Source organism: Leucopleurus acutus, assembly GCF_964270905.1.
Source record: "Leucopleurus acutus genome assembly, chromosome: 9".
In the NCBI taxonomy this organism is placed as follows: domain Eukaryota; kingdom Metazoa; phylum Chordata; class Mammalia; order Artiodactyla; family Delphinidae; genus Leucopleurus; species Leucopleurus acutus.
Window position 1 is genome coordinate 11,888,253 of NC_139144.1, and position 12,813 is coordinate 11,901,065.

Genomic DNA, 12,813 nt, shown 5'->3' on the forward strand with positions numbered 1-12,813 from the left:
CCGATGCAGGGGGCGTGGGTTCGATCGCCGGTTGGGGAATTAAGATCTTGCGTGCCACATGGCGTGGCCAAAAAAAAAAACAAACAACCCCCAAAAACGAACCGAAAAACCAGATTCTTACATTCATACAATTGGAGTATATGTAAGTATCGTAGGCCCGCTAGTTAAAGTGTTTAAAGTGCAATTCTCGTGAATATCTCCCAAGTTAAACACAGGTGTTTGTGCACAAGTTCCATCCACTGGAGGGCGGTGGCGGGAAGCAGAGGAACAAGCCTGTGCTGGCCAGTCTGCTGCCCGAGGGCCAGATCGCGCAAGTGGAGCGGAGTCCGTCTGACCCCCAGCACCCCACTGTATCCTCGGAGGAGGGCTGGCCTGGGAGAAGCTGGGAATGAACAGGAGGGGACATCCTCAGGTCGAGGCACTCAGGACAACGGGTACTGCCAGCTCAGGTGGGATGTACAATGAGAATCTGCAAGATTTCCAAATGAATGGTTGTCATTGGCAACATGACAAATCTCTTAACGGTAGCCCTTGGGAATCACACCAGTGATGCTCATTTAGAGCCCAGCATGGGTGTGACTTATACCACTATTTGGAATGAAAATGACTTCCTTAATTCTTGTTAGGTATACAAACCTGTATGTTTTGCAGAAAATGCAGTTTTAAAACATACAAAGAAAGGAAATGCCTCCTTCTTCCTGCTGCAGTTTCTAACTTAAAATGAGAAGATATTTCTAATCTTTATTTAAATAACACATTTTTCCCTAAAAGATCATATCTAGGCACAAAGTGTGTAGTCCACACAGCATGTGCAGCCCCCTTGTCACTAAGCGTGGTTCAGAAAACTGCTGTGTGGAGACTGCGTTTGTTGTATGGACACGCCAGGCTTACGTGTTCCAATCTCCCCATTGCCGGATGTTTGGTTTGTGTGTTAGTGTATTTTAGCTTCTGCTGTGTTTTAGTTTTCTACTGCTGCATGACAAGTGACCACAAACGTAGCGGCTCAAAGCAATCCACCTCTTCTGCTTGGCTCTGGTGGCTCAGCTGGGCCTCTGCCTGGGATCTCTCCAGGTGAGATCAAGGTAGACTCTCACCTGGGGCACCTGGGAGAGAATGGAAGAACCCAGTTCCCTGTGGTCGTAGGACTCAGGGCCCCTTTTCCTTGCTCGTTGTGGGCTGGGTGCTACTCTCAGATCCCAAAGGCCGCCCACATTTACATGGCCTACTCCGTCTTCAGCTGTCAACCGTACAACGGAACCTGTTCACGTTTCAAATCCCTCTGCCTTTCTTTTCTGTCACCGGCCAGAGAAATTTCCTTGCTTTCAAGGGCTTTTATGAGGTCCAGTGTGCCAGGTAACATATCCAATCCCACAACTGTGGTTGGGGGGTGATATCTCATCCCTTCACAGATTTAGAGATACGGGGGCATAGACTCTTTGGGGGTTCGTTTTAGCATTCTCTCCACACCAGTATGTTCCCAATTTTTCATCATTATAAATAACACTGTGATAACAGCCTTAGTACAAAATGCTTTGTGCCCATGTCTACCAATCTTGTGATGTAGAATCCTGAAGTTATTTTACTGGATTTAAGGATGTAACTGAGACAACGTCTCATTTTAAGTTGAATAGAAACTACACCAGGAAAAAGAATATACTTTTTGTGGTCCCTGTTACGTGTTACCAAGTGAGGTACAAATTACCAAGAGCAGTGCCCAAATGGGAGCTCACTGTGGCTTTCCTAGGGTTAAAAAATCTTTTAACACATTTACCAAACTGGGGCTTCCCTGGTGGCGCAGTGGTTGAGAGTCCGCCTGCCGATGCAGGGGACACGGGTTCGTGCCCCGGTCCGGGAAGATCCCACATGCCGCGGAGCGGCTGGGCCCGTGAGCCATGGCCGCTGAGCCTGCACGTCCGGAGCCTGTGCTCCGCAACGAGAGAGGCCACAACAGTGAGAGGGCCGCATACCACACACAAAAAAAAAAACCAAAACATGTACCAAACTGAAAGGTGATATGAAAATTTTTTTAAATTTACACATCTTTCACTGAGAGTTCTGTTGAACATATGTCCATATGTTTTCTAGTTAGTTGTATCTCTTCTCTGAGAATCCTGTAAATGCCTTTTTTTTTTCCTTTTGGGATATTGTGCTATTCATAATGATTTTTAAAATCTCTTTCCTAGGAGTTGATTTTATTTGAAATTAAAGACACTATCAGAGAAAAGCTATACATCACAGGTGAAGGTTAATTTTATGTGTCAACTTTGCTGGGCTATGGTGCCCAGTTGTTTGGTCAAACCTCAATCTAAATGTCGCTGTGAAGGTTTTTTTTTTAGATGAAATTAACATTTAAATCAGCAGACTTTGAGTAAAGCAGATGACCCTCCATGACATAGGTGGGCCTTATCCAATCAGCTGAAGGCCTTAAGAGAAAAGACGGGGGTCCCATGAGGAAGAGGGAATTCTGCCTCCAGATGTCCTTCAGACTCAAGATGCAGTCTCAGCTCTTCCCTGGGTTTCTAGCCTGCTGCCCTGCCCTGCAGAATTTGGACTTGCCAGCCCCTACATTCGTGTGAACCAATTCCTTAAAATAAATCTCTCTCTCCATCTCTCCCTTTCTCCCTCTCTCCCCCTCCCTCTCTTTCTTTCCCCCTCCTTCTTCCCCACTCTCTCTCTCTCTCTCTCTCTCTCTGTCTTTCTCTCTCTCTCTCTCTCTCTCTCTCTCTCTCACACACACACACACACACACACCTATTAGTTCCATTTCTCTGGGAACCCTAAGACAACACACAAAGGAAAAACAACTTGATTGACACAAGATTTCTCAAAGCAGTGATGGAAGCCATCCCTCACAGCATCAACTAAACTTGGATGGGATAATATTTCAAATTTTTCAGGGAAGAACAAACTGTCAACCGATAGCTGTGTACACAGTTCTGTTTTGTACCTTTTTTTTTTTTTTTTTTTGCGTTACGCGGGCCTCTCACTGCTGTGGCCCCTCCCGTTGCGGAGCACAGGCTCCAGACGCGCAGGCTCAGCGGCCATGGCTCACGGGCCCAGCCGCTCCGCGGCATGTGGGATCTTCCCGGACCGGGGCACGAACCCGTGTCCCCTGCATCGGCAGGCGGACTCCCAACCACTGCGCCACCAGGGAAGCCCTGTTTTTCATCTTTTAAGAAGGGAGATGAAGAGATTTACATATGAACATAAAGATAATTTATTGCTGAAGCTTGAGCTAAAGGAGCTCCTAAAAGATGGAACAAGAAATATCCCAGCAGGCTAGTCTGAGATGCAAGAAAGACTGGTGAAAAATAAAATGGGGAGTATAAATTAAAATTTTAAACTATCAAAATAAAATACAGGCATACCTCATTTTATTACTCTTCACTTTATTGTGTTTCACAGATAATGTGTTTTTCACAAGTTGAAGATTTGTGGCAACCCTGCATCGAAAGTCTATCGGTGGCATTTTTCCAACATTTGCTAATTTTATTTTGGTAATTCTCACAATATATCAAACCTTTTCATCATCACATTTGTTCTGGTGATCTGAGATCAGTGATCTTTGTTACCACTACAACTCACTGAAGACTCAGATGATGGTTAGCATTTTTTAGCAATAAAGTATTTTTTAATTAAGGTATATACATTGTTTTTTTTAAAATGATGTTAATTTTTTAACATCTTTATTGGGGTATAATTGCTTTACAATGGTGTGTTAGTTTCTGCTCTATAACAAAGTGAATCAGTTATACATATACATATGTTCCCATATCTCTTCCCTCTTGCATCTCCCTCCCTCCCACCCTCCCTATCCCACCCCTCCAGGCGGTCACAAAGCACCGAGCCGATCTCCCTGTGCCATGCGGCTGCTTCCCACTAGCTATCTACCTTACGTTTGGTAGTGTGTATATGTCCATGCCTCTCTCTCGCTTTGTCACAGCTCACCCTTCCCCCTCCCCATATCCTCAAGTCCGTTCTCTAGTAGGTCTGTGTCTTTATTCCTGTCTAGGGGTAAGACAGGAATATACATTGTTTTTTAGACATGCCTCTGTACACTTAACAGACTGTAGTGTGAACATAAGTCTTACATGCACTGGGAAACCAAAAAAAATCATGTGACTTTCCTACAGTATTGGCTCAACTGTGGTGGTCTCAAACCAAACCTGAATATCTCTAATGTATGCTTATATTAGTATCTTTTTGTGAGATTTTAAAAAGCACAGGACTAAAATAATGGGTAAGAATAGCATGTAATCAGGGTAGGGCAATGATAGTGGTTCAAGTGTTGTTTATTATGAGTGGGGTATAATATAATAATTAATACTGTGAATAATGAAATTTTCTTTTCCCTCTGTCTTAATATTCACAATAAAGTGAATCAATGAAAGTGCAAGAAAGTGAATTAATAAAAAGATAAAAACAGAAAAACAAGACAAAAAATTAAAAAGCAAGGTGGTTCAAGTTCAAATTTAGCATAACCAAAGTAAATGGGTTAAATTCCCTGGTTAGAAGAGAGATTCTCACATTGTACGCAGGCCTCTCACTGTTGTGGCCTCTCCCGTTGCGGAGCACAGGCTCCGGACGCACAGGCTCAGCGGCCATGGCTCACGGGCCTAGCTGCTCCGTGGCAGGTGGGATCTTCCCGGACCGGGGCACGAACCCGTGTCCCCTGCATCGGCAGGCGGACTCCCAACCACTGCGCCACCAGGGAAGCCCCTCACATTGTACTTTTTAACCCAGTTATGTAATATTTTTTTTAACATCTTTATTGGAGTATAATTGCTTTACAGTGTTGTGTTAGTTTCTGCTGTATAACAAAGTGAATCAGCTATACATATACATATATCCCCATACCTCCTCCTTCTTGTGTCTCCCTCCCACCCTCCCTATCCCTCCCCTCTAGGTGGTCACAAAGCACCGAGCTGATCTCCCTGTGCTATGCGGCTGCTTCCCACTAGCTATCTATTTTACATTTGGTAGTGTATATATGTCCATGCCTCTCTCTCACTTCGTCCCAGCTTACCCTTCCCCCTCCCCGTGTCCTCAAGTCCATTCTCTACGTCTGCATCTTTATTCCTGTCCTACCTCTAGGTTCTTCAGAACCATTTTTTTTTTTTAGATTCCATATATATGTGTTAGCATATGGTATTTGTTTTTCTCTTTCTGACTTACTTCACTCTGTATGACAGTCTCTAAGTCCATCCACCTCTCTACAAATAACTCAATTTCGTTTCTTTTTATGGCTGAGTAATATTCCATTGTATATATGTGCCACGTCTTCTTTATCTGTAATATTTTTAAGATTGTTATGACCCTTGAGGAGGGTAGGAATACTCATGGGGGGCGTAGGAGGAGCTCTGAAGGGCTAGGATGCTCTAATTGACAGGCATGGTGAGTACAGGGTGATTTATGTACTGGACACTGAGAGTCTAGGTGTCTCCCTACAGTTTATGGATGCAGCCAGGCCCACAGTCCCAGGAGGAGATGGGGCACCTCCCCAAAGAGAGGCATCCCATTAACAGCCTGTCCCACAGGAGATGAGCCCCATCCACAGATGCAGAGTTTTTAGATGATGGCAAATGTTCAATTCAAATAAGAAAGAGAGGGGACTTCCTTGGTGGCGCAGTGGTTAAGAATCTGCCTGCCAATGCAGGGGACACGGGTTCGAGCCCTGGTCCAGGAAGATCCCACATGCCACGGAGCAACAAAACCTGTGCGCCACAACTACTGAGCCTGCGCTCTAGAGCTTGTGAGCCACAGCTACTGAAGCCCGCATGCCTACAGCCCATGCTCCGCAACAAGAGAAGCCACCGCAATGAGGAGTCTGCACACCGCAACTAGCGATAGCCCGTGTGCAGCAACAAAGACCCAACACAGCCAAACATTTTTTTAAAAAGAATAAATAAAATAAAATAAATGTATAAATAAAAAATGAGAGAGACTGAAACACACAAAAATATAGGAAACAGGTTATGAAGGCAGAAGAAAACATCAGAGAACCTGAAGTATGTCTTAAGGGAATAGTGGTGAAATAATAGGATGCCACAGAGAGACATACCCAGCAAATAAAAGACGCCTCAGAAATTTAAAATCTAACAAATAATTCCATAGCAGCATTGGAAGATAAAACTGAGGAACTCTCCCATACAGAGTTAGGATATGACCCTGTGTCTCTTAGGGGTATAAATACTTTGGTTTCATCCGTGGTGTTTTTCCAGAGTCTCCTTGGATCCTTTGCCCAACCCTCAGGTCCCCTCGTTCCTGCCCCTTGGTAACCCTCAGTGATATCCCTTCCTTTGCTTCCCACTTGTCCCCAAAGTCCTTCCCATTTCTCCCAGACCCTCCCCGCCTCAGCACTGCTTATCTGACAGTCACACCAGCAGGAACTAGCACCGGCTGGGAGAGGTTCACTGCTGGCATCTGTGAACACCTGCCTAGGACATTCCTCCACCCCGGGCCCTGGGGATGCTGGGCAGGGATATGTCAGCCCAGGGAAAACAGGAGTTGCTCAGGAAAAAAGAACAACTCACTTGTGTGTCCCTAAAGAGCACGGCCTGTTCAAAGGCATAAATGTAGGTTACAGTGTGGTGTGGGTGTGACGGGGGTAAATGGGTTAATGTACATGGGTGCTCAGAGCTCTCTTTCTCCTGCTGCGGCTGCTGGGGGTGCTTCTTCTCCACCACCTTCTCCTCCATCATCATCATCATCACCATCCATGGGCCACTCAAGTTTTCTCTGCTCTGATCCTCATTTAACCCTAATGACTTCCCTAAAGGCCTCATTTCCAAGCACAGCCACACTGGGGGTTAGGCTTCAACATATGAATTTTGGGGAGACACAATTCAGTCCATAGCAGACCTTATTTGGAATAAGGGTCTTCGCAGATATAATTAAGGTAAGGATCTGGAGATGAGATTATCTGCACTAAGGTGGGCCCTCAATCCAGTGACAGACAGTAAAGAAGACACAGATACAGAGGGAGAAGACCATGTGAAGACCAGAGATTGGAGTGATGCGGCCACAAGCCCAGGACACCTGGGGCCACCAGAAGCTGGAAGAGGCGTGGGACTGAGTCTCCCTCAAGCCCCAGAAGGAACCAACCCTGTGACACCTTGATCTCAAACTTCTAGCCTCCAGAACCGTAAGAGAAAAAATTTCTATTGTTATAAGTGCCCCCCAGTTTTTGGTAATTTGTTACAGGAGACTAACATGGCCACCTAAGTGGTCACCCTGTTTATTCATTGATTCATTTGATAAATTTCCATTGAGTAGATGAGTAAAAAGGACAGAATCCCTGCTCTCAGGAGTTTACCTTCCAGTGAGGGGTCAGGAAGCAGTACAGACAAAACCTGTACATCGTAGGCGTATTTGGAGGTGATGACGGCCAGCGGAAAGCAAAGTGCAGCGAGCGGTGGGGAGGCTAGTTTTAACCACAGAAGAGAAGGGGCCCCTTGGGGAAGCTGACATTTGAGCAAAGACTTGGAGGAACGGGGAGTCCGGTGGGAGCCAGGGAGGCGTGTCCCACAGCGGGAGCCCTTGATCCCAGTGGGGGAGCATGTCTGGCGCATCACTGGGCAGCCAGGAGCCCTGCAGATGGAGGGGCCGCAACAGCAAAGAGCAAGGGCAGCCCAAGGAGAGCGTCTCGGCTCCTAGGCAGACCCCCATTCATTCACGTGAGCTGGGGGCCCCCCCGCACAGTTTGAGTCAAGGAGTCACGATCTGATTGGCATTCTAAGAGAACCACTGCGGCTGGCCTTTGAATAGACATGGGGAGCAGATTCAGTGACCAGAATGCTTAGTGAGCTCTGCTGTAACTCAGGAAAGGGGGGACAGGCTGGGGCCAGCAAGGAGGTGACGTGAGATGCGGACGATCAATCGGGAAGATAGAGCCGACAGAATTCCTAATGGACAGGATTCCAAAACCCGGGGCGTCTCCAGTTTTCATCCGAACCACTCTGGTCAAGCTCCTTTTCTCTGTTAGGCCCTGACCTTGACCTAACTTTGGCCTGCCAAGAGCCCAGTTTTAGCAAGGAATCCTGCTAAGTGGCTTATGGAGGAGCCCCCCATCCCTGATGTCCAAGTCCGTGGCTTACCCTACAGCAAGCATCCCCAACCTGGGTATCTGACCAAGCTCCTCTCAGTCACTCTGTATCCACTGAGCCCCTCACTCTGCCCGGTGGCCGAGAATCCTCAGCTGTCTTTGCTGTATCCAGAGTGGAGTCCAATCTCTCCCCACTTTTGTACTAGCCTTGAATAAACTCCTCCCTGCCATTTTAACAAGTGGCCAGTGAATAATTTCTCTTCACCAGCAGCAACTCGGAGCTCGCAGCGTGGCCATTACAGCTCAAGCACATCCAAGCTCATAGCCTCCAATACTACGTGCCCCCCACGCGCCCGCAGAGCACAGAACCCGTCAGACGTCAGGGCACTTCCAGAGCCCCAAGCCTGCCCACCCCACCTCTCCTCCTGTCCCTTCTCCTGCGCCCGCCTCTGCCCACGGCTTCCCGGTGGTCCAGGCTCTCACCTGCAGATCTCAGCTCTCCGTGGTGACCGTGTTCCTCTCCTGGCCACTCTTCACACCACTCACCGGCCCGTCCAGCAGGAAGCTTTGCTGGTCCAGGGCAGGGATACAGCTTAACCTGCTCTCAAGGAGGGCCAGGGTGTGGTCAGGGGCATCCACTGACATTCTCTGAGGATGCCTGAGATTCAGAATCTGCCACAGTTAGGGACCACACTCCACTCAGGGCTGGGATGGATTTTTTTTCCTAAATCACAATGACAGACATCACTCACTCCATGAAATTCTGTGCCCAGCAGCCCTGGGCTGTGCTGTTTCACTGTGGCCTCTGCCTGGAGGTGGCCATTCCCACCTGCTCAAGTGGCCCAGGACCCCAGAGCCCCTCCACTCCCTAGGTCTGCAGGGGTGCACAGCTGGTCAGTAGCGAGACTGAACCCCAACTTTCGTATTTCATTTCAGGCAGGCAAGATTTTTCCCTGTTCTTTTATAAAAGATTAAAAGAGCCGGAGGACACTCGTCAGAGAGAGACTAGTCATGGGGAATTGCAAATAAAACAAACTTATCTTCCCTGGATTCTCATGTTTAGGTGCGGAAATCAAAAAGAGCCTAGGGCTTCCCTGGTGGCGCAGGGGTTGAGAGTCCGCCTGCCGATGCAGGGGACATGGGTTCGTGCCCCGGTCCAGGAAGATCCCACATGCCGCGGAGCAACTGGGCCCGTGAGCCATGGCCACTGAGCCTGTGCGTCTGGAGCCTGTGCTCCGCAACGGGAGAGGCCGCGATAGTGAGAGGCCCGCGCACCACGATGAAGAGTGGCTTCTGCTCGCTGCAACTAGAGAAAGCCTTCGCACAGAAACAAAGACCCAACGCAGCCAAAAATAAATAAATAAAGAGCCGAAGCGTGTCCATCCACTGCACCCACCTGTCACGTCGGAGGAGCAGGGCCCACACCAGGGCCCCGAGGAAGGACGGGGTGACAGCATTTTAGAAAATTACAGAACATGTCCCAGGGTCTTTAAAACATCCACACAACTGTTAGTTTTTCAATTAAAATGGCCACGGAATTTAGTCAAGCAATTTTTTTCCCTTTATTTTTGTTAAATAAGATTCCAGAAAGTATAGTGCAAACACTCAGTAGAAAAGTTGCAATTAAGAAATGTACATTCACATTTAACATTTCAGTCCATTTCACTGTTTTTTTTTTCAAAATAAAAATAGGACAAATTATTCAATTACTTGTCTCAATTTAACAATCTTGGAAAAGACTGGTAGGTAGTCTACAGTGTTCAGTGGACGTAAAAATAGACCCGTATTGATTATACAAATCTATCATGAGAAGTTACCCAGTGATATTGAGTTGTTGTCCTTCTGGTACAGACATCTCGTTTCCACATCTAAAGAAGCATCCTCTGTGAGCTCTACTGGCAGGAGAACGTGTCACCCCGGCCCACTCTGTGCTCCCTGGAGGGACAGAGGAGGGCCGAGGGGTTCACACAACCCTTCTCAGCGAGTAAAGAAAATCCAAGAGTGGGCTTTGGGTTTACCTTAAACGAGAGTGGAATCTGCTGCTAAGAGAGGGTGGTAATCGGTACATAATCTCCGCTTGTGCAAGGTGGGGTGCAATCAGTGTGAATGAGAGGTTGGCGGGGGGAGTTCGGGCCGAGGGGAGACACTGCAGAAGGAGTGCAGGAGCTGCACGGGCTCAGGGTCCAGGATCTGCTGTGACGGGACGCTCTGCAGCCTGCCGGCAGACAACCCATGGTGGCCTGGGCCTGCCCCCTGTGCACATGCTGCGTGTTTCGGAATCCAAAAGTAAGTTTCACACGATTAGGAATTTCACGGCATGCGATGCTGAGTGCAAATGGCTCGCGCGGCCACACTTTCAACAGGGATGGAGACAAAACCGCGTGCCTCTCTGGGGCTGATGCCTGGGGAGTGCCGGCACCCCCGGCCTGTGCAAGAGGCCCTGGTGGCTTCCCCGGGATTCCCAGAATGTGGGAACAGTCCCCTGAGACATGTGCTTCGTGTCCGGGCCTGAGATCGCGTGCGGGCTGCTGGTGGGAGTCAAGAAACAAGTTCTGGATGCTGGTGGGCCCACTGCCCACTGCTCGCACCGCAGGGAGTGAGAGCCCCAGACACAGCTCTCTGTTTGGCTGCCCTGCACGCGTTCACCAAGCCCAAGAGGTGGACAGATCTCTCGGGGTTAGTCTAGGAATTGCTGTCTGCTTAAACGTCAGTTCTCAAGATGCGACTGCCAGCTGTTCTGGAATCCAACCCATCTGAAGATGAGTTGCCAGGAACCACGGGAGCCAGAGCCTGGGAGAGGCGGGGACACCTGTGCAGGGTGGCTGCCAATCCTTCACCATCCGTGGTGGCCCCTGTCTCGCCTTCTGCGTATTCTCAGTGAAACCTGCTGTTGGGCGTCCTCTGATCCCCAGGAAGGAACACTGACCGCCTACACCACGCCATAGCGTGACAAGGACATTGCAGGACTCTGACCAGGAGCTGGGGACTGGGTTGGCTCCTTGTAAGTGGAGAAGCTTGTGCAGTTTGGGGGCACCCGGGGGCCCCGGTTCTCCCCCTGGCTGATGTCAGAGAGGCCTTACAGAAAGAGATAAGACAACTGTCCTCACTGAGGGAGAGTCTGTGTTTTCTAAGACACGATGGCAGGTGGTGCTACAGGACATAGTTTTAGGATAGAAAGGATGACAAGACAAGGCAGGGATTCTTCAGGCCCAACACTGTGAAGTCTCTGCCGGGGATCAGCTGTTAAAGCAGAGGCAGGGCTTAGGGGAGAGACAGGCACTGTTTTACCATCCTGACGTGAGGCCCAGGTGAGGACACCTCTGTGCCTGGGCACATCCAAGGGATGGGCTGTGGGGCAAACCCGCTGCCCGGGGGCCTGCTTGGCTGCTCAGACCCAGCCGGCCAGGCACCACCACTACTTGTGTGAGCGTGAGCTAAAGGCTCCACCCAAACCAACACAACTTTGCCGATTTCAGTTAGTTAAGAGGTGCCGAAAAGAATGGGAAACCAGGGGCTTGGAATGGATGGGAACAGGATGAATCCTGGTCCTGCCACACAGCGCTGTGTGACTTTGTCCAAGTCTGTAACCTCTCTGAGCCTCAGATTCCTCATCGACAACATGCGGAGCATAACCACGCCTCCCTCTGCAGAATGTTTGGAGGCAAGGGGGCGGGAGAAGCACAGGAAAGGTGTACTTGCCGAGCAAGATATGGGTCTTAGTCACGATCATTCCCTTAGTTTGTAGTCACATGAAGAGTCCACCAGAGACGTAGTTTAACTATACAGGAGAGCGACCCAGCCTTTCCCGGTGTTTATTAGTGTAGAACACACTGAATCAGGGGGAGCGCAGGAATTTCACAAAGGAATGAAGAATTATATCTACACGGATAGCCACTATCAAGGGCTGAAGAAACTGAGCTTGCTGTAATCACAGGAGACCAGGGGGCTGCCACTGGGGTCAGTTGTCTGATTCCCAAGGTGTTTTTCCAGCCAGTTGTGACCCACACCCCCGAAGACCACCTGTCTATTGTTTTCTCTTCCCACGACACAGCCCAGAGACTGAAGCCGGGCCTGCAAGTGGCTGCCTGGGTAACTGGGAGGGAGGCGTTGCGGGGGGGGCCAGGGCTGCCGGCTCCTCCCTCCAGAATTCCTGCAGCACTCCCCGCAGGCCTCAGTGTACAGCGGAACCCCAAACACAACAGAAATAAAACGACCACACAAACAACAGAAAACGGGATCAGCTCAGTGCCCTGACATCCCTGGACTTTGTACTGATACTGTGGAGAGATTCCAGGAAGGAGGGGAGGGAGGAAGGAAGACTTTCTTATTCTCTAGTGGTTCTCTAGTACTTGTAGACGGAGGCCCGGGCACCACGTGGACGCCGGCGGGGGTCAAGGCTGCCTCTGTGTCTGGCCGAGAAGCTGCTGCCCTTACTCCTCCTTTTAAGGTCAGGATTTCTAGAGGAAATAGAGCTGGGTCGGGGCACTCAGGGGCGGTTTCCCCCCGATGCCCTGGGGGGTAGCCATCTGCCTGTATCTCTAGTTCATTTGTTTGTTATATGAATCCATCCTAATCCTAGGAACAAATAATTGATTTTAATTTTGCTTACGCCATGCCATGCAAACACAACACACACACACACACGAACTTGGATTAAGCCTGGCCTCTGGCAGAAAAGTTATTTTTTATCTTAGTGAACAGATGTGTTATATTTTCAGGGAAATTAAGGAATACGAATGTCTGTTCCACTGCCGTAAAGTCAAGTTGTT